A 23,596-nucleotide genomic window follows, 5' to 3' on the forward strand; every position below is an offset into this window, starting at 1 on the left:
TGTGCTCAGCTCCCTACGCTGGCTTCCCATACAATATCCAGTCACAGTCAAGATCTCAGTCCTTATCTTCAAAGCACTCTGGGCCTGGGCCCAGGGTATTTAAAAGATCATCTAAAGCTCTGGGGCAAATACTATGATTGACAACTATGCTCTTCTGGCACAACAGAACTCTCAGCAATAAAGGTGAAGCTCATCTGTGCAGGAGACAGCCCTTCCTTCAGGGGCCGGTATGAGACTGTGGAATGAAATTCCCCAGGAACTAAGGACCAACACAAACCTCAGCACTTTCCACTCCAAGTACAAGGTGTGTTTCTTCAACCTTGCCTTCTCTAGTATAAATGCACAGCAACAGGTATATTTATAGAACAAACAACCAAACAGAAAACAAACAAGACACTCCATTGTACATGCTTCTCCCTCTGGGGAGAGGATGAGAGAACAGCCAATATGTGAAAGATATGAAGTCATGTGGCTTAATGCACTACTAGAAGGTGCTCAGATACGACAGTATAAAAATCATAGACTAGAACAGAAGCAAAAGTCAGGGATTTGTAAGTGGCCAGGGCTCCAACCCTGCAAACCCCCAGTAGACCACAGGAAGCAGTGTGTTTTCTTCTCCCTACCATAGCCATGGCATCAAGTCATGCTTCCAGCCCATGACTGTATACCATGTTGTCACTGAGTGTGTGAGGAGGGTAGGGTAGGGTAGGGGAAGGCATCAAAGAACATACAGTTCAGGCCACTTTCCATTTTACTAAGATTCTTCCATCATTTTTTCGAGGGGAACGTACACCATTAACTGTGACTCCACCCCTTGTCTGCACACCTGCCTCCCCCTTTTCCCTGTCACTCACATCCCCACCAACCTGGGTTAACTGGGATCTAAGCAGAGGATCAAGTAGGGCCACAAGTAGGACAAGTAGGGCCACACCTGAAGGGCTAATTAGAGAGAGACGCAAACCCAGCAGCTGGGAGCAGATAAATAGAGAGGAGGCAAGCCCTGGAAAGGAAGAGGGTGTGGAGTTGGAAGGAAAGCAGAGCTGGCTGCTGCTAATACTCCTCCCCCTCCCTGAAGTAAGAGGGAGCTGACAGGGACTTGTCTGTATGTAAATAGTCCTCCAGGCAGTAGCCTGATAGAACACTATAATAAAGCACCATGGTGATAAAGGTGGCCTGGAGTGAGTGTGGTCTGTACCTGAGGTAAGAGACTCACAGGACACCACCCCATGACACTTGCCCAGCTCCCTTTTCCCTTTCCACAGTCCCACTGCTTTTTTTTCCCCGTAATCTTACTCCCCTTCTTCACCGCACAGCAAGAGGGCAAGGAACACGGAGGTCTCTATAGAGCATGATCACTTCTCCCTCTCCTGAAAGACAGCTGCTTCTGGGGCGGAAGGTAGCAACTACTTAACAGCACACAGCAGAACAATGCAACAGGATGTAGAAACGAATCCCAGAGCCAGTGAAAATGCAGGGAGAATGTAAGTAGACAAAAATACTTAAGTTGGAATTTTGCCAGAACACCACTATGCTTCTCAAAACTTCCAGAAGCACTTTACGGCCCATAAAACACTCGGGACCTTTGATTCTACATCTCATCTGAAACACAGCTCCTCCAGCAGCAATTCCTTACAAACCTGCTGGGGTATCAGCCCAATATTCCTTCAGAGGGTACAATCACACCAGCCTCCCCTCCTAAGGTACGGGAACATGCCTTACACTTCTCCCACCCTGTAATTGTGCCAGCCAAGCCTTGCAGAGCTGACAGGCTGGCCTGGCTGCACATTTCTAATTCTTTTAGGTTCTGGGTGATATTTTCAAAAACACCTAAGTTACTTAGGAGCCTAGCTCCCATTTTCAAATGGAATTTAGGCATTTCAGAGCCTAATTCTTATGGACAGCAATAGGGTATGGGTTTCTAAGGCACTCGGGCACTTTTGAAAATGTTACCCTATGTCTAAAACGTTACACAACTTTGCATCAATGGAAACAGACTGAACTATGCAAATTACTCAAGTGTGACTTAGCTTAAAAAATATATAGTGCTAACTGGCTAAGCTGCACTGAGGCAGGATAGAGATGGATGATACAGATGGGCAAATAATCTGTTATCTTTACATTAGAAAAATGATATTGCCACAAGTTTGATTCAGGGCCAATAATTTGATCATGCTCAAGGATAGTGACATATTTTACCCTCTGGACAAAATTAGGATCCCAAGTGATAACTGACCATTTGCACAGGGAAACATCATAATTTTTTTGGTGGGTGGGGGAACAAATCTGCAATGTGTGCCAGTCAGATCTGAGCTAGAATTGGGGTGAGATGGGGTGGAGGGAGATTTCTGAGATCACCAGGGGACTCAAGTTGTTATAGATCCAGAGCTCACAGGCAGTGCACAAAGCATCCCATCCCTTTCCTACTCTCTGATTATTTTTCCAAGGGGGTCTAGTTATAACTTCACTTTGTAACTTTGATTCCAAAAAGTTTCAGAGTCGCAGCCGAGTTAGTCTGTAACCGTAAAAAGAAAAGGAGTACTTGTGGCACCTTAGAGACTAACAAATTTATTCGAGCATAAGCTTTCATGAGCTACAGCTCACTGCATCTGATGAAGTGATGCATCGGATGCAGTGAGCTGTAGCTCATGAAAGCTTATGCTCGAATAAATTTGTTAGTCTCTAAGGTGCCACAAGTACTCCTTTTCTGATTCCAAAAAGGCTTTCTTTTCAGCCAAACTTTGGAAAAGAGGCTGGAGCTTCATTGTGGTACAATGGGAGCTTTAACAAGGATTCCTTGAGGTGCTGCTTTGGCAAACTCTCAGCACCAGATGGCGCCACATTTGCATGAGCAATCTCCTCAGCTTTCAGCAGACCTTGGGTTTGCCTTCTTTGGGGACCTATTCAGAAAAGGAATAGCTCTGCTCACTCATGCTGAAAAAATGCACCATTTAATTGTGTGGCAGACAGCCACTGGATTTTCTTCTGATTCACCAAGGAAGCTTGAAGCTGACTGATGCACCAGATGAGCCGAGTTCCAGGATGTGGCTGGGCCCTGGAGGGCCAGCAGATATACAATTTTCTTCTCCAGACCCACAGTCCTGGCAGTTATCATGCTTATGCCAGCAGCTGTGTTTTAAAGAGTTATTAGACAATTAAAGGCTATGCCCAGAAAATAATCTCTCTCTCCCACCTTTCTGCCACGCCAGCAACCTCTTTTCAGCATAGATTCACAAGTTTCCTGAAAATTACTTTCCTCCTTCGCACCCCAAATTCCAGACATTACTCTCAAGCCATTCACCCCCGCTCCCATACCACTGTTATTACTTGGCAATATGGCAGAAAAGGAGGGGAAGTAGGTAACTTTCATACTCATGTTAACTTGTGAGCTGCGGGGCTGACACGTAACAAAGGCGTGGTAGCTGCTGTCCTCTAAAATGTTATTAGCTAGAAAGAGTAGAATTATCAATAATGCAGAAAAGGCAGAAGTTTTTAATAAATATTTTGTTCTGCATTTGGGAAAAAACAGATGATTTAGTCATATCATATGATAACACTCTTTCCATTTGACTACTATCTCAGGAGGCTATTAAACTGCAGCTGCTAAAGTTAGTCATTTTAAAATCAGCATCCAAGAGTTTCTAAAGAGCTGTCTGAGAATAATGCAAGACCATCAATGTTGATTTTTAATAAGTCTTGAAGCACTGGGGAAGTTCCAAAGGACTAGAAGAAAGGTAATATGCAATATTTTAAAAGGGTAAATGGATGATGCAGGTAAATATAAGCCTGTCACTCTGACATCAATCCTGACTAGCAAAATGGAGAGGCTGACAAGGGACTTGATTAATAAACAATTAAAGGAGGGTAATATAATTAATGTCAATCAACACAGGTTTATTAAAAACAGATCCTGTCAAACTAACTTAATATCTTTTTTTCTGATATTACAAGCTTGGTTGGTAAAGTAACAGTATTGATGTAATATACATAGACTTCTATCAGGCATTTGTCTTGATACCACATGACATTTTTATTTAAAAAAAACTAGAAAGGCACACTTTAAATGGATTAAAACTGGCTAATGGATAGGTCTCAAATGTAATTGTAAACAGGGAAATCATAACTGAATGGGTGTGTTTCTAGTGGGGTTCTGCAGGGTTCAGTTCTTGGCCCTACACTATTTAACATTTTTATCAATAACTTGGAAGAAAACATAAAATCACCACTTTTGCAGATGACACAAAAATCGGGGGGTAGTGTTAAATAATGGAGACAGGTCACTTGATACAGACCAGTCTGGTTCACTTGGTAAACCAGGTGGCAAGCAAACAATATATGTTTTAATATGGCCAAATGGAAATGTATACATCTAGGAACAAAGAATGTAGGCCATAATTACAGGATGTAGGACTATCCTGGGAAGCAGTGATTATGAAAAAGATTTGGGAGTCATGGTGGATAATCAGCTCCCAGTATGACACTGTGGCCAAAAGGGCTAATGCTATCCTTGGCTGCAAATACAGGGGAATCTTGTATAGGAGTAGAATGGTTATTTTGCCTCTGTATTTGGCACTGGTGCAACAACTTCCGGAACACTGCATTCAGTTCTGGTTCTCCACAATTCAAGGAGGTTGATAAATGGGAGAGGGTTCAGAAAAGAGCCATAGGCATGATTAAAGGATTAGAAAACATGCCTTCAAGTGATAGACCCAAGGAGCTCAGTCTATTAACAAACAGAAGGTTAAGGGGTGACTTGATTACAGTCTACGTGGAAAACAAATATGTAATAACAGGCTCTTCAGTCTAGCAGAGAACCGATCCAAAGGCCGGAAGTTGAAGCTAGACAAATGCAGACTGGAAATAAGGTGCACGTTTTTAACAGAGAGAAGCCATGTTGCTATGGAGAAGTTTACTTTTCCATAATCCTGTATGTAGCCATCGGAATGCCAAATCACTTGGACAGTCCATTAGCAGCAGCAATTTCTTCCTTTGCTTCCTACCCACCCTCCTTTCACTTGTCCTTAAGGAGACTTTCCACCCACTCAGGACCCACAATGTCTTGTTCACCTACAGGGACAGAGTGATTTGGGCTTATTTTTGCGAGCAGAAATCCAAAGCTCAGGGAAGAGGAGATGGGCCTGGGCATCCCTTTGCCTTCTAAAGCAGGAAATCATCATAAAACAGGCACTTACCGTAAGATGTTCTTTTACATAGGGCCTGAGCTAAGTCACATCAGGCCCGAGGATTCTGGGTCTAGAAGAAGGAGCTACGGCGGTGGTGGCTCTCTGAGGCCTCTGCACAGGGGAGCAAACTTCTCTTCTGCTCCCTAGCCCAGCTGACAGCCTTTCGTTTGGCAACAGGGTAGGGATGTGGAGCTATCTGCTGTGGGGTGGGTGGCATTGTAGGTGGCAGCAACAGCTGAAGGCACGAAGACTGCCACCCAGCACCTCACCTGAATGACTGGAGAAGAGGACCAGCGAAGCTCTAGCTTGCAAAGAGCCGCACCCACAAAGCTCCTGTTTGGAGGAGGTGTCCCGCCCCACTGGTTGGCTGGAAAGCTCTACCTAAATCAGAAAGAGGCACTGGAACAGGAAGTTGTCCGAGCATCTAGAGGAATCCCTGGGTGGCTGCTGCTATGGACCTTGCCTACTTACTTGCCTGACTTCTGAGCTTCACGTCTGAGCCTGTACCTCTCCTCCTTCTCCCAGACCCTCTCCTCCCGGCCCCCCTGACGGTTCCCAGTTCCTGCTTTTCTGCCTTGCTCCTGTTCCCAGCTCTTATGCCCTACCCCTTACGCTGACTTTGGCTCTTGACTGTGTATTTTGTTGCGCTGTCATTGATTTTTGTTTTAAAGCCTGACTCCCCAAACCTCGAGGTTAAATTCTACTCTCACAGGCATGCACACTAGCCCAAAGTCAGTGGGATCCCCAGGGCAGAGATTGGCCAGCCGAGCCCTATGATTTCTGTACTTCGAAATCCTTAAAAATAGAAGACTTTGTTTCTCCACTCTGCTAGACCAGCATAATAATGGTGTACTAAAGTGGAAAAGAAGTCCAATGGGATTTGGGCACCTAAGTCCTTAAGCTTCTCTGTAAAGCCTAACCAAAATTACAACACACATAATGACAGGTTTCAGAGTAACAGCCGTGTTAGTCTGTATTCGCAAAAAGAAAAGGAGTACTTGTGGCACCTTAGAGACTAACCAATTTATTTGAGCATGAGCTTTCGTGAGCTACAGCTCACTTCATCGGATGCATACTGTGGAAACACATAATGTGCAGAGACAATCACTTTGTATGTCCCAGTTTTTCACAGAAGTTCCTGGGACATCATTTTGGGACTCTTGAAATTCAGTGTTTCATTCAATCAGCCAAAGCATTTGGATTTTTTTTTTAAATAACTACAAAATGTTTGTTCAGGATGACTGGCTACACCAAAATTTGCTCTGTGTGTGTGTGTGTGCCAGGAACAAGCAGTCCAGGGGAACAAGAGTTCAGCGTGACAAACAGTGTGTGGAGTGAAGAGAAAACTCAAATGATAGGAGTTGCTATCTAAGCAGCCCTTTTGCTCAGAGTGCATGTGAATGACACTTCTTCATTGCTCGCTCAGGAGATAAAGTTACTGGGAAAAAAAATCATCCACTTTAGGAAATATGCATGTGTCACTGCTGAGTTAGAAGCTAGCAGTAGTGACACCAGAACATGTGAAAAAACCAACTATTCTTCTGTCTTTCATATGCTGACGTTTGGACCTAACATAGTGTCACCATGAAATTGTCCCAGTTATTTTTTCTTTTGAAAATAGTCACCTTATTTGTGGCTTCTTTCTTGTACTGCACCGTTAGAAGGAGACACATTTCCCCTTCCTGCTGCAGATCTGTGACACACTTGCTACAGCTGGTAGACAGCAGTCATGTACTGTGCTATCTCACGGAGACTTTACTTCTGTTCTCTCTCCTTGGTTGTTCTGCTTACCTAAAATAAGCCACCGAGGTCAAAAGTAGATGTTTTGCCCTTTGTGTATAGAATCGTGGTGTAAGATCTTTCAAAAGCATAAAGAAAGAAGCGTTTCTGCAGATAATGCTGAATCTGTGTTGAGCTGCACACCGGTCTTCATTGTAAGGTGGCTGCATTTCACAAGACAGTTTAAAAAGCCAATTGTGCTATAGAGCCATGTTAGCACTGCTTATAGATAAGTCAGCTTCTGTTTCCATTATAAGTCTCTAAATTCTGGGGTTCATAATCTGGTCATAAAATCTTCACTCCTGAGTGAAACTTGGGCATGAATGGGTCTCTCTGAGTATGTTAAATGCAGAGGCTCAAACTAAATGTATGACTCAAAAAAACCAAAACAAAACAAAACACCACAGTAAGAAGACAAAAAAAAAAAAAAAGCCAGCATAGCAAAACAGAGTCAAAGAGGCAGTTAGATTCCAAAAGACATCCTTTAAAAATTGGAAGCCAAATCCTACTGAGGAGAATAGAAAGAAGGATAAGCTCTGGCAAGTCAAGTGTAAAAGCATAATCAGGCAGGACAAAAAAGAATTTGAAGAACAACTGGAAAAATATACAAGAACTAATGGTAAAAAATAAAATAAAAATTATGTACATGAGAAACAGGAAGCCTGCCAAACAATCAGTGGGGCCACCAGATGATCAAGGTGCTAAAGGAGCACTCGAGGAAGACAAGGCTGTTGTGAAGAAGCTAAATGAATTCTTTGCATTGGTCTTCACTGAAAAGCATGTGAGGGAGATTCCCACACCTAAGTCATTCTTTTTAGGTGATAAATCTGAGGAACTGTCCCAGTCTGAGATGTCAATAGAGGAGGTTTTAGAACAAATTGATAAATTAAACAGTAATAAGTCACCAGGACCAGATGGTATTCACCCAAGAGTTTTGGTGAAGGAACTCAAATAGGAAATTGCAGAACTACTAACTCTGGTATGTAACCTATCACTTAAATCAGCTTCTGTACCAGCGGATAGCTAATGTAACTCAAATTTTAAAAAAACACTCCGGAGGTGATCCTGGCAATTACAGGCCATCAAGCCTAACTTCCGTACCAGGCAAATTGGTTGAAACTATAGTGAAGGGCAGAATTATCAGGCACATAGATGGACACGATATGTTGGGGAAGAGTCAACTCTGCTTTTTTAAAGGGATATCATGCTTCACCAATCTATTAGAATTCTTTGAGGGAGTCAACAAGCATGTGGACAAGGGTCAGCCAGTTGCTACAGTGTATTTGGACTTTCAAAAAGCCTTTGTCAAGGTACCCCAGCAAAGGCTCTTAAGCAAAGTAAGCAGTCAGAGGATCAAAGGAAAGGTCCTTTCATCGATCCATAACTGGTTAAAAAATAGGAAGCAAGGTTAAGGAATAAAGGGTCAGTTTTCACAGTGGAGAGAGGGAAATAGCAGGATCCCTAGAGAGGTGTACTGGGACCTGTGATGTTCAACCTATTAATAAATGATCTGGAAAAAAGGGGGTAAATAGTGAGGTGGCCAAGTTTGCAGATAACTATCTTGAGTGATTTTGTAAATCCAAAACTGACTGTGAAGAGTTACAAAAGGACCTCAAAACTGGGGGACTGGACAGCAAAATGGCAGGTGAAATTCAATGTTGATAAGTTTAAAGTAATGTACGCTGGAAAACAAACCCAGCTATACATACAGAACGATGGGGTCAAACTTAGCTGTTACTGCTCAAGAAAGAGATCCTGGAGTCACTGTGGATAGTTCTCTGAAAACACCTGCTCAGTGTGCATTGGCAGTCAAAAATACTGGAATATTAGAAGCCATTAGGAAAGAGAGAGATAATAAGACAGAAAATACCATAATGCCACTACATAAATCCAAGGTACACCCACACCTTGACCACTGCATGTAGTTCTGGTCACCCCATCTCAAAAAAAGATATATTAGAACTGAAAAAGGTACAGAGAAGGGTAACAGTGCTTCTCTTTCCAGCAGTGCTGTCATTCGCACCACGCAAGCAGCTTCTAATGGTTTGAGGGGTATGGAACAGTTTTAATCTGAGGTTAGATTTAAAAGACTGGGACTGTTCATCTTAGAAAAGAGATGACTAAGGGGGGATATGATAGAGGTCTATAAAATCTTGAATGGTGTGGAGAAAGTGAATAAGGAAGTTTTATTTACTCCTTCACATAACATAAGAACCAGGGGTCACCCAATGAATAGGCAGATGGTTTAAAACAAACATAAAGAAGTACTTCTTCACACTATGCACAGTCAACCTGTGGAACTCATTGCCAGGGGATGTTGTGCAGGCCAAAAGTATAGCTGGGTTAAAAAAAAAACATTAGATAAGTTCACAGAGGATAGGTTCATCAGTGGCTATTAGCCAAGATGCTCAGGGATGCAACCCCATACTCTGGGTGTCCCATAGCCTCTCACTGCCAGAAGCTGTGAATGAATAACAGGGAGTGGGTCACTCAATCACTACTCCATTCTGTTCATTCCTTCTAAACCATCTAGCATTGGCCATGGTCAGAAGATGGGATAGTGGTCTAGATGGACCATTGGTCTGACCACGAACATTCTTATGTTCTTAGAGTCACAGGCGCAGGCTTCCTCTGGGCCCCAGGGGTGCTCAATCCCCCACTCTCCCCCAGGCCCCATCCCCACCTAACCCCTTCCCCCACCTTCCCACCCCTGCCCGCCCAGGTCCACCCCCTCCCCTGAGCACGCCCTATCTCTGCTCCTCCCCCTCCCCCCAGCACCTCCTGCACGCTGCAGAAGAGCTGATTGTAGCGGGTGGGAGGCACTGGGAGGGAGGGGGAAGACTTGATTGTGGGGCTGCTGGTGGACGGGAGGCTCGGGTGGGGAGAGAGGGAGAGGGAGCTGGCTGCTGAGCACCCACTTTTTTTTTTCTCCCCGTGGGTGCTCCAGCCCTGGAACGCACGTGGAGTTGGTGCCTATGTTCAGAGTGACAAAACAAACAAACCATCCTCCGCTCCCACCCAACCCAACCCTCCCCTCCCCTCTAAACTTCTGCCTGCATCTCTAACACGCTTGTTTTTAGAGGGATGATTTGGCACTTGTTTGTCTATAATAATGAATAACACCTTGCACTGAGGAAGCACTTTTTGCTTATAACATGAGATAAGATTAGTTTCTAAATGGTGAAAACAGAAAAGGAGACTCTATTTTAAAAAGGCACGTGCTACTTACTGGGCAAGTCATTTGTGATCCTCAGTGTAACAATGCATCTGGCAGTTAAATCTACAGCATGAGATAGAAAAGAGATTTGCACTGGCAGACAGAAAGCCCTGAATGGGCATTGATAGGCGTACGTTATGAACAGAGGTGTTTGGGATGCATGGATGTCAGCAGATGGAAGCTGTTTGTAGGCATAGACAGACTGGGAATCTGTATGCATATTTAGAAAAAATACAGTTAAAATGGTGATGTAGGAAGTTAGGTTTTTAGTGCACTAAGGATCTGTCCTGTTTCAACATGCTGACCAGTTGTGTTTCTCCAGGGGCCATTCCTGCTGAAAAATTCAAAGGGCAACAGCTGTAGTTTTTATTTGGGGTCCCTTTTACTCAAGTAAATCTTTATGCTTTTATCTCTTCTGCACAATGCTGGGAAGTCTTGACTCCTAGGCACCAGATGGGTTAATGCTGTAATGTCATAATGTTTCTTAATGAAATGGCTGATGCTGGCCAGGTGCTAGCCAGCTAGGAGCTCAATGCCAGTGCCTCCCACTCCAGCTCCTCATTTTTGGATGGCAATCATGCAGCCCCAAATGCCAGACTGTGGAAGCTAATTTACCATCCAAGGCATCTGCTTCTTGGCAGATTCTGTGGGCATCTGCAGAAGTGGTTTTGAATAGCCTTTCCCTGTGTCACATGGTTAGACACTTGGGGAGGCTGAGCAGGAGACCTGCATTGCTTTCCTTGGCTCAGACAGCTCACTGATATCTCCTGAAAAGTGGTAAAAAGCATTTTCTTTGTAGATGATTGGCTGCACATCCCTATCTATCCCTCTGGACTGTTACTGCTGGGGAATCTGCATAGAAACAGGCTGTTTCCCACACCCCATTCCCCAGACACAGGCTGAAGTTAGAACCCCTTATTGGGGATAGCAAGACTGAGTGGTGTAGAAATGGTTGTGGGTTACTGGCAGATGTTTATGGTTTCAGGTTGGTGGGGGAAATGAGCAACATAACCTTAGAAGAAACAAAGCTGCTTGTGAGACTACTCTGTATTCACTGGTACAAGAGAAGAAAAACATAACAAGTACATACCCACTAGAAGACAGGGAAACACAGCAAGGAGCAGGTAGTTGCAAAATTGCCACTATAGGCATGGAGCTATTTGGCCTCACCAAATTTAAAGGGCCAGACTGAGAAAGGCATGCTGGGACTGTGTTCCTATTAAAGAGTGCAGTCCTGCAGCGCTCAGAGTGAATAAAATAGGGACCAGATAGCAAGTGTGAAAAATTGGGATGGGGAATGGGGGGTAGAGACAGGAAGCGGTACTGCCAATTCACATAATAGTTGGTGGGGTTTTTCCCCTTAAAGCCCCAGCTCCTGGAGTCATTTGATTATAGGGAACTCTCAGTTTTTATTAAAAAAGCATAAGTTTCCAGCCCTCAGGCTTGTAGACAAAAGCTTGAAAATGTGATTTCTAAAGACTCAAATCACAGAAGGCAAATAATAAGAATCTTGTACATGCTTTTAAATCTCATGATATTTGGGCACTTAGGGCTGACAATACTGAGGAAATCACCAAGGAAGGGGCTGCTTCTCTGCTATACATCCCTAACACAATGCGTCTTTCATGCAAAATAAGTTAGTTAACATTTTCCATAGCACTTTTTCTTCCCCCTAGACTCCAAAGTGCTTTACTTACCACTGGTACAATAGATGCACAGAGCCACAGGAATGCAACTAGTGCTGGGGTGGAGAACTACAGTCAACAGGTACATTGCATGCTGAAAGGCTACAGTAAACTAGTACTTGGCATGCTGAACAACAGTGAAGGAGGGGAAATTCTGGTTAAAAACACTGTGACCGACCTTTTATATGAACTGCTACCGGAGAGGTATGGGCTTTGGGCTTCTGAGAAATTAGGCCACTAAAGGTCTGTCTACTCCGTGGGCATTTTGCTTTCACTAAAGCAAGAGAGCTAAGAAACTGATGGTCTATATGCAGAACCATTTCAATAGAGGGTATAACATTTTTTTTTCAAGGAATAACCATGGCTCTGCCAACTTAATATCCCTGCTGAGCTGACCTCACAGTTGTTCCTCATTCTGAGGGATTTAGAGTAGCAGCCGTGTTAGTCTGTATCCACAAAAAGAACAGGAGTACTTGTGGCACCTTAGAGACTAACAAATTTATTAGAGCATAAGCTTTTGTGGGCTAAAGCCCACTTCATCGGCTGCATAGAATGGAACATATAGTAAGAAGATATATACATACATACAGAGAAAGTGGAAGTTGTCATACAAACTGTAAGAGGCTAATTAATTAAGATGAGCTATTATCGGCGGGAGAAAAAAACTTTTGTAGTGATAATCAAGATGGCCCGTTTAGACAGTTGACAAGAAGGTGTGAGGATACTTAACGTGGAGAAATAAATTCAATACGTGTAATGACCCAGCCACTCCATATGTCACTCAGTTTAGTCCCAAAGTTAACAATGCTCCATATAGGTTTTGGGTCCCCTTTTATTGCTGAAAATTGATTACCTCAGAAATAATTATGAAAATGAAGTTAAAGAGAGAATAATTTCCACTGAAGGAATGAATCGCAGAGCATTTTAAGATTCCTGCATGGATAACGTATGTCCCTTCTTTTGGGCCTTTTTGTGCTGCAGCCCACATTTACACCTTGGCAGGCCAAGAAGCACACTCCTAAGGTTTACAAGTTGGGCCAGTTTAAAAATCAGGGAAGGCACTCAAGGCTGTTTACCGTTTCTGGTGTCAAATGTGAGGCAAAGGGGTTTTTTTTTAGTTCCAGTCAGGGCAGCACAGGCTGACATCACAATGAAGAGAAGTCTGCAGGGCTGGCCCTAGGCGTTAGCTGCACATTCCCTGCTCTCACTAAGGTGACTCCTGGGTCTCTACTTTTAAGTACCACCACTGGTGAGACAAAATGTAGGCTCTTACACCCTGTCATTTAAAAACAAATGCTTCACCTGGAGCACCAAAGGATTCCCAGGCCGTCACTTGGCCCTCCTTTGCAGGTTGTCTGGTAGGTTCCTTGTAACTTGGCCTCCCATTACGGCAAGAAACATTGTGATCCCTTGCTGAAGAAGGGACCAAAGGTGTGGAAGGGAAATTGGGTTAGTTAGTGGCTAAAACAATATAAGCCAGTTTTAAATCAGTTTCAGTGCATCCACACAGGGAGTGGCACCCATTTAAGTCAATTTCAAGACTGATTTGACTGATGCAATTTTGAGGTATAAACAAGGCCTAATTGTGGAAAAAATCACAAGTGATTCTATTTTGCACTACACTACAGTTATGTGGGAGGCTACACCTTAACCCAAGATTAGCTGACTCTGTCCTGTGAATAGGACCTATTAAAGATCCACATATAAATAGAAACTCTTTGACTTATTGTATTATCGCTCTGCCAAGGATCTGATCGTGCTTTTCAAATATTATAAACTATGGGATGAGGGAATCAGTATCACCATGTTAGCCGACGGCCAAGGATGTTTGGTGAGGTGCCAGCTATGCCTGTTTATACCATCCGTGACTTTAACCACTAGGACGCACTGTCCCTTCGCGGTGGGCAGCCCGGGCTAGGCTGACGGATGCCCCAAGGTCCTAACCACCCGTGACTTTAACTGCTAGAGCTCAGAGCTCCTTCGCAGCGGGCAGTCAATACTGACTGACAGCTGCCCCAATGGCAGCACTAAGAGCCTCCCCACACCCGTGACTTTAACTGCTAGAGCTCAGAGCTCCTTCGCAGCGGGCAGCCAGGATTGACTGACAGGTGCCCCAAGAGTTTGCCCCGTGGAGGCGGCACAACTCAACGCTAGGCTCTTAGTACTCTCACCTAATGGCCAGGCTTTAGAGCCAAAACGGCTGAGGTTCTTTAATTGTGTTGGCTGCTTTACAGTAAACCAGAGAAAACAAGTCAGGCTTATGCACAAATGGTTACCAAAATTTATTAAGCTAGATTCTAACTGGCTACACACCACCATTTCATACCCTGCTGAATGGGCAGCTAAAGCAGTGTTGCCAGCTCTTGTGATACTTAGGGCTTGGCTACACTTGTGAGTTAGAGGGCAATAAAAGAGCCCCGGGTGCCCTAGCTCACTACCTGTCCATACAGGCAAGGCACGTAGAGCACTCTGACTCCGTGGCTACAGAGCTGCTGGTACTCCACCTCGGCGAGTGGAATAACATCTGCTGAGCCTTCGCTGGAGTGCCCGGCGCCAGTGTGGAAGAGGTGTTGCTTTACTGCGCTCTGATCAGCCTCCAGAAATGTCCCATAATCCCCTTAAGCCAAGTGGCCACTCTTCTCATTGTTTGGAATCGGCTGTAGGAATGCGGATATGCCCTTTGAAAGCTCCGTTTCTGACAGCTGGCTGCTTATCTGGTCCGAAGCAAAGCAACCATTAGTGTGGAATGCTGTGTGAGAGAGAGAAAGGCGGGGGAGCAAGGGAGGTCTGCTGCTGTCTGAACTTACAAGACAGCATGGTGACATGCTCTCAGCCCCCCAAAAAATCCACTCTCTTTCCACCCATATACACACAACAAACTCCCTGTCACACTCCACCCCCCCCATTTGAAAAGCACGTTGTTGCCACTTGCATGCTGGGATAGCTGCCCATAATGCACCACTCCAAGTGCTACAAATGTGGCCATGCCAGTGCGCTTGAAGCTGTCAGTGTGGACAGACTGCGGTGCTTTTCCTACTGCGCTCTCCGAAGGCTGGTCTAACTCAAAGCTCTCTACATCTGCAAGTGTAGCCATGCCCTTAGTGTTTTTTTCTTAAAGCTCCAGCTCCTGGAGTCATGTGCATATGTGAGACTCTCAGCTTTCATTTAAAAAAAACCTAAGTAATTTCAATCCTCATGTCTGCATGGAAAAACACCTTGAAAATGTGACTCACGTACATCCCAAAGGGCTTGGAAATCAGAAGGGAAATCAAAAGAACCCAACTGTATTGATTCCCCCCCCCAATCTCCTGGTTTTAAGTCAAATATATGATTTGAGCGGAGGAGGGGGCTGACTCATGACTTTTGAATGCTTGGGGTTTGCAATGCAGCCAAAAGTTTAACTCTCAGAGCACTAAAGGCAACTGTGCTCTTCTGAGGTGTTTTGTAATGAAGAATGGTGTGCTTGTTCAACCTAGCAGGAGTCCCATGTCTCTCCCAGAGACTGCACTTTCGCGGGAGAAAAAACGATCAAACTCCCACTTTGACAGCCCTGCCATAACACCTCAAGCAGGCTAGCTACTCACCCACTCACCCACTCTGTCTCCAGACACTCCACCCTGCCATGACACACTGATACCACCTCCTCATCCTGGGCCCCAGCTGCATACCTCCACCTTACTGGGTCCCATGCTGGTGGTGGCAGGAATTGGGTAACAGGAGGAAAGAGAGGTGGGTTGAGTCAAGAGTACAAGTCAGGTTACCTGACTTTCAATTCATCCTTGCACTAACTGCTAGGTGACACTACAGAACCCGGCTGCATTACATGTTCTCCCAGTCAGCCAGAAAGAAGGTCATTCTCATCTCCAGAGAGGTTGTACCATGTCAGTCTTTTATCTGTCAGTCCCTTGGCTGACCAGGAAGCAGCTCCTTAGTGTGCACTTTTAAAAAAGGAAAGTGAGTCTAGGGCAGCAAATGAAGAGCCATTTCTGAGGGGTTCCACTTATTTTGATAAATGGGAGGGTGTGTTCCTGTGACCTCCTGCAGTATAAAAGCTTGGGCTGGGTGACAGGACTTCTGGCTGCTGAGTGGCTCTGAGTCACAGCCTTTACTGCTCAGATTTGATGTGGATTTTTACATCAGATGCTGGGGAAGCGAGGCGGCCTCTCAAATATTTGCATTGCTTGGAAAGCGAGGGTAGATGGGGGGTGGATTCAGGAAGTTCTGGCAAGGGCAAGCACAGCTGGCTTGAACGGCTTTGTAGGGCTCCTTTGTGGAGGGGAAAGTAGTGAGGCCTTTTGATTTTTCCAAGCAGGATTCCTGGGAAGGCATGAGTATCTTGGAGGTTTCCTGTGTGAGTTTTGCAGTCAGGGGGCTCATTGGCTTTTTGAGGGCATCCTCTTGGATCTGTTGTTTTTTTCCACTACCTGCTTTTGAAGGCAGAGCAGTTCTTCATGCTGAACAAAGCTGGAGGGATCTGCCTCTGGAGCCTGTCAGTGACGCCGCGGGCGCTACTGGAGAGCAACAAGAGATGTGCTGCCTATGTGCCTAGGAAATTTTGGATCTGAATTCCAGTGGTCTCCCTGTGTGTGTGTGTGATAGGGAGGTAGGGGCTGGAGGAGGCTGGCACTGCCGGTCAAGTTGTGCATGGCACTTATGGCTGCAAAGGCAGGCGGTGTTTCATATCATATCAGAGGTGCACAAGCTCTTTGGCACAGACACTGTATTTTTGTTCTATGTTTGTACAGCATCGAGCACACTGGGATCCAGGCTCGTGATGGGGCTCCTGGGCACTACAACAATATAAAATAATAACGATAATTGTCAGAGATGGGGGTGTTGTCTCTCGGCTGGGCAAGAAAGGGGCACTTCATTTAAAGTCTGAGACTATGACTATTGTAGTAGTGCCTAGAGGCTATAGTCAGGGATCAGGGCCCCATTGTGCTAGGCAAAGACCGGCCCGGCCCCAGAACATTTACATTCTAAGCGTGAGCTGCATTGTCAGAGTTCTTTGGCCCAGATCCTCTCACTGAAATCGATGGGAGTTAGGTGCCTAAATGCTTTTGAAAATCTGGGTCTTTTGGTATAGGGTGCTGAAGGGGATGCAGGGAGCTGAGGGCTGAGGAGGTGGGAGTTATTGCAATTAAAAGTTGTGTATAGGGCCGCGTGGGCATCAGTTGTCTGCACAGTGTAACTGGCTATGGTCAGTATTATTGGATTCTCACTGTCCTGGGTATTATATATACCAACAAAGTTTAAAAGCAACTGTTATTTCTGTACTCTAGTCACAACTATTTGGCCATTGTTTTCAAATCTTGACGCATGTCTACTGGAATAATAGCACTTTTTATGTTCTGAGTGCTATACAAATATTACGTAATTAGGAAAACAACTCTCTCTAGCTGGGCAGGCAGTTGCACAAACAATTATACCCAAATACAAATTTATAATGCATTCTTTGAAAATGTAGCCCTGGTTGGCTCTTCTTTATCTGCTCATAACTCTGAGGTCCCCCAAATGATTTTTGATCACAGGAAACCCCCCTCACTTCCTTCCCCACACAAGTGACAATGACAATAACAATAATAATAAAACTGATACAGCTGGGAGAGATTAATTGCTCTGGCTCTTCAGTGGAAAATAAATCAGAAGTAAAGGCTGATAGGGAATATAAGCCTCGTCTCCGGATTCCAGTGTCACTCTGTTTTCTAAATATCATAGCTTTTAATGCAGGGAAATGGATACAAAAGAAACAGCCCTGCCTCCCACTGTCTGATTTCTAAGTGTCGATAAAGCAGAGGGCTAACAAATAACCTGTACAGTTATTTACTATACTATCCCACTTCCCTCCCTGCATTGTAACAAAAAGGGAACAGGGGAGGAATTATCCTTGCAGCTTCCTGTACAAGGTGTGAGCGTTTGGCACAAATCCTGTGACTCACTTCCCTATCCAAATCCAGACTTTTAATTTTATTTTGCAAAGGTTAAATGGTTCCCACAAGGTGCAAGAAAGGGTTATTGAAAGCAGCAGGTCCTCTTTTGAGTACTGCACTTCTGGTAAATCTCTGATCCAGCATCCAGTGGTTAACCACTGATACAGGAAATGACATTTAACATTTTATCTCTAAGCCAGAAGTGGAAGAACAAGTCGAGTCACTATGTAGAGAGGATGGATCATTGCTTGTTACCTTCCTCTTAAAGGTGTATCACTCCATTTTAAACAAGTTTTTCTCTCCTTGTGTACTTTTCTGCTTAAAACTGAGAAAAACAATGAGACATGAAAAACTCATGAGCTTTTTTCCCCGTGGTTTTGCCTATTACAATGGGGCAAAATGCACTTCTAGTGATTTAAAGGCTTTGTTAAAAAGGCAAACACTCTTTCTTCGTCTTTTGGTGTCCTTTGGAAGAGTATCCCCTATCCCTGATGGAACTGGTCCTGGTAAATCAGGGTGTCAGTAGGTGTCACTCTTCACTGTGAATCACTGCTAAACCAGTGCCCTGGCATGAAGCACTGAGCTGCTGGAGGTTCCTTCTTTTGAATCAGAGTCAAAGTTGAAAGATAACCACAGAACTCCCCAGAAACCATGGAGAGAGATTATATACTAAATGTGTGTGTGTGTGTGTGGGGGGGAGAACAAATTAAAATTGGCATCAAAATACAGGGCCAAATCATTGGCTGGTGTAAATTGGCCTGGCTTATTGATTTACATCAACTGAGCATCTGGCCCACAGAAATTACACACTAACCACAACAAAAATACTTGGTTTGATCCACCAGTTATCTTATGCTGATAACAAAGAACTTATTCAAAGAGAATGCAAGTGAGACTCAAAATCAAATTATATATCAAAGGCCAGGTTAAGTCTGCAAAGACCACCCGATCAGCCTATCTAAATCCTAACAATTTCAGATGTTTTCAGCATATGTACTGAAAAATATGAGACCAAAGGGACAGGGCAGTTTTCTTCTGCTAATAGGTTACATAGGCAAATGGATTTCTTTTTTTAAATGGTTTTCAGGCAAACGACACAGTACAAGGCATGTTTCCAAAGAATTTTGGAGACATCCAAAATTTTAAGAAGAATAAGAGCATGAATAAGTAGGGAAGCAATATATGGTCTGAAGTGGAGGTGAAGGTGGGGAGACGAAACTGACCTTTAGTTAAAAGGGACTTTAGACTGGTGCTTAGACAGCAGGGTGATTTGAACCTTAGAGAGTTGGGGTGAACTGGAAGTTGGATAACCAGGCTCCTGTGATAATATAAAGTGAGGCACTAAGAGAGGGGCATGGAGAAAATGAAGTGTTACAATTTAGGGAGTTCCGCTTGCCAGCTCAGCTCAAAGCTAGTACAATTGTTGGTTCTTTTGCCTGCTACCAATTTTCCTTTTTGGCTTTGGAGATTTGTTTGAATGTAGATGGCAAAAAAAAAAAAGAACGAAAAAACCCATTAGAAGTTGCTTGCGTGGAGCAAGTGAGAGCACTCCTGGAAAGGGAAGCACATACGTTAATGCACGAAGGGGCAGGGATGAGTGTGCATTTGTGAACCAAAACCCTTTGGCCCTACCTTATTATTCTGACAACCTGATGACATGTTTTTCACGTGCAAATGACCACCTACATAAGTCACACAGATGGACATATACAGTCCTGGATATTCAGTCTCCCTGAACACTTAGGGCCAGGGAGGTAGGTTCCTAAACACTTTAAAAAAATCTGGACCTTTCCCAGCAGTCCGGCAAGCTGCTCTGCACAGGCAGACCCCTGCATGTGTGTGTGGGCCACCACTGACTTAGCCAGGGCCTCACACCCTGTCTCAGGTTTTGCCTGTGAAGAGTAGCTGGCATGATCAGGGTGTTAGACTTCACATAGGAAAACAATACTATGTATCCATGTACTTGATTGCACCCAATCATGTGCTTGAAACATATTATTTGAAAATGTAGCTCCAACCAGATCTTCTTTCTTTTGTTGCGACTCTGCCACCAGCTGTCCTCCAAACTATTTTTGATCAGAATAGCTTCCCCTATCCCTGCCAACAAACCCCACAATTACAAGTATAATAAAATAAAGGTAGCCTAGATAAATGAATTGTGAATCAGCAGCAAAGGTTGCTAGGGAGTATCAGTCCTGCACTGTTAGCATGCTCGCTGACTTACATTATCCATAGCCTTGGTATCCTGGTTACTGAGTTTGTGCCTTCACTTGGTCGCATTGAGTGTCTCTGCCTCCTGTCACAGGTAGAGTGGCAGATGGGCACAAGTATCTCAGTGCAGCATGCTGCTTTGATCCAGCTCTTTGTGGATGTGATGTGGGTTTGAATTATCATGCCTATGTGCCCTCACCTGTCACTGCTAGGTTCATTAATTCAGGGAACCGTAGATTAAAAGAAATTTCACCCAAACTAGCTGCGGGTGCAGTGTTAGGCTAGTTCTCAGCATTCTCAGGTGGGAGGCTGTGGTGTGATTATTTGCCTATAGGCATGTCTTCCTGTGCTGTGATCCTGTCTGAAGCTAAGCGGTGTTGGGGTGGATGAATGCTTGGATTGGAGTCCTGCAAGGAAAATCTGCAAAAGACCCTACAGTTAGTGGGCTTGTTGATCCATTTGGTGGCACTTTTCACTGAGCCAGTGAATGGTGTTGGAGACACTGTGCTGTTGTTTTCAGGCTTGTCTATACTGGATGTTACTGTGCGGCAAGCCAGGATGTGAATCTACTGGGGCCGGCTCTAGGTTTTTTGCTGCCCCAAGCAACAAAATGTGGGGCTGCCCCCCACTCCAGCCCTGGGCTCCCCCCTTCTCCCCTGTTGCCCCAGCCCTGGGCTCTTCTCCTCCCTTGTACCCCCTGCCGCCCCAGCTCTGAGTTCCTCCCCTTCTGCCCCACCAGTGCCCTCCCCCCCACAGCACCCCCTACCACCGCAGCCCTGGGTCACTGGTAATGCGCTCCCAGGACGGGTCATCAGCATCCCACTCATGTAAGGGGGTAAGCAGCGGGACTCCCGGGGCACACCTCAGCCCAGGGTCCCTCCAGCCAGGGCTCCCGCCTCCCGGCCTGGCCAGGAATCGGGAGGGCAGAGCTGGGGAGACTGCCCCGGCAGGGCGCTGAGGAGCTGGGGCAGGGCAGCCCCAGAGGGAGTGGCCGGCGGGGAGCAGAGCCCCGGAGAGTGGGACGCGGGCCCCACACGGCAATGCCCCGGGCACTGGTCCCCTCTATGGCTCCGCCGCTGCTGCTGCTCCTGGCCACCCTGCCGCAGCCCCTGGGCAGCTCGGGCCACTTCGCCCAGTCCCGGCTGCAGCGCAGGGGGGCGGCCGCCCTGCGGCACTTGCAGGCGGCTCCTCTGCGCGCCCCATGGGGTGGCCCCCAGCCCGAGTGTCCCGCGCTCCACATGTCGGAGCCTGCTGGCGGAGCGAACCACGGCGGCCCCAGGGCGGCCCTCCACCCCCCCCCAGGCTGCTGCTGGACCCCAGGCCCTGGGCCAGCTTTGGCCCCCCCCTGCGGCTCTTCCACCTGGACTTCGGCGGCAGCTTGGGGGCCGGGACAGTGTCTACGTGGGTGAGCGCCTGCAGGGCCGGCCCCCAAGCAAAAAAAAAAAAAAAAAGTGGGGGCCCGAACGCCGCCCCTACAAATGTGCTGTTCCAAGCCCCTGCTTGCTTTGCTGGGGCCTAGAGCCGGCCCTGGGATCTACAGTGCACCAGTGTAGCAAGTCAAAGCCCACGACCCCCCGAACTGTCAGGGCACTGTAGCAGCCTCCACATGGGAAGTTACTGGTGTGCTGTCGTTTCACCCCTTGGCTTGCTGCACAGTGACAAGCCCATGTGGAAAAGCCCTTTGTCATTTGGGTGAGACCTGTTATCAAGGTTCGTCTGACCAGACCTGGTAAAACTAAAGATTTCATGGAAATTTTAATAAAAATAAAGGTGTGTCCTGGGTTACTGTCCTGGCCGAATTCCAGGATGGGTAATTACATTCTGCTTACCTAAGCTACCTCCTGGGCTTTCCAATGGGTGCCATGTTCCTCTTCTCATCTGGTCCTAAACTGATAGATAGAGTGACTGTTAGACTGTAGTTATGCTTCACCCCAGAGCTGGGTGCATTTCAGTGGTGCTGTATATGCATCATTTTAAAGGATTTGGGAGGAAAGGTACAGTGTATGTCAAATATTGAGTATCATTGTCATAGGGTGAAATCTTAACCCTGATGTGAAGTCATCAATGTTTGCTAGGATTTCACCTCTAGTCTCTAGCTTCTTGGAATGGCAGTGTCTGTAAATAGCACACTCAAGTCCAGAGCAGAGAATGAACCAAGTTACTCAAACTAAGTCTTCATGAGCCCCACTAATGAGAAGATCAGGGGGAAATCATCCTGGGCTCCCTGGCTGGAAGGACAGTGGTGCTGATGCAGGGAAGTGAATGGGGAGGGTATAAAGCAGGATGAGTATGGAAGAATATGGAGAGCTCTGGCAATCCCAAGGGAAGCAGTGGAAAGAGACAGTTGGCTCCTATTTTACTCAGTCCCATGTTCTGAAATTTCACATGTTCAGAATCACCTTCTCACTCTGGATACGATTTGTGAAATCAATCTGAAAGTGCTGTTATTTCTGAATTTTCTGCTTGCTGAGAAAATCTGTTACCCTGGCAGTAAGAAAGCATAATGTGAGATTCTAAATCCCAGCCAGCCTCCTCCAGGCTCTAATACCTGTGCAGATCAAGTCCATTTTGTTTGGATTGTCATTTTGTATTTAAATGCTGGCCCAGAGGTGTGGAACACCCTCCTCACAAAAAAAAATCCATAAAGCCAATACTTGAAGACCCCTCCTTCAGACTAATCTCCAAGGTGATGCTTACAAAACCCTGCCAGCTGATCAAGTCAAGCTGAGAGTAATGCTACTGATTGGCTTTCATGCCTCCATTAAACAAGCAAGCAAAACCCTCTCAGTTCCTACAAATTAGGGACAGCAGCTCGTCTATGAAAATGTGTGCTCCTATTACTGTTGATGTCTGTCTTCCTTTCCTTCCCACCTAGTCTGTACTATATATGTGTACAGTGCATTGCAGAATGGGCCCCTAATCTGGTTGTGTTCTCTTGGTCCATACAGTAGGTAGCACAAGTAATAATAAGCATTGAAAGTTCTGCAGAATTCAGGCAAGAATAGGTGGAAACTGATTTGCAGTCAGTCACAGTGAGCTTCTATGTAGTTGGAATCCTGCTTCAGCAAGATTGCTGCTGCAGCTAATAGGTCACAAAATACTAATTTAAATTACAAATAAGCTTACCCAATTGTAACAGAATCAATGCAAACATTTTTCATGGCTAACTCTACCCGATTTTAGCATCAGGTTGCTTTTTGATGCTTACAGGAAATTAGTTGAGCCCTCACCTTGCCAGCAGCTCTGAACGTATGGATATATCTACCTATGCAAAGCCCTGGTGAAGTCAATGGGGGTTCTGAGCAGGTGTAGGGATCCACTTTCAGGATCCGGGCTTTGTTGGTGTCAGTCCAGTTCCTAGTTGACAGGTGTCAATATCCCAACAACCTCCTGCAGAATTAACACCTTTACTGGTAATTTCAGCAGTGAGGCCAAGGACAGAATGGGACACGCAAAAACTGAACTACTGCAAATAACTGGGTTCTGGTTATGTAGTCATCCCTTGGGACCATCACATTTGATTGCTACTGAAATCATTTTGATGTTGAAAGGAGTAATTCAAACCAGCTTAGATAAGAACGCTCACATGTGGAC

This window comes from Lepidochelys olivacea (genome assembly GCF_965140295.1).
Source record: "Lepidochelys olivacea isolate rLepOli2 genome assembly, chromosome: 1".
Classification (NCBI taxonomy): Eukaryota; Metazoa; Chordata; order Testudines; family Cheloniidae; genus Lepidochelys; species Lepidochelys olivacea.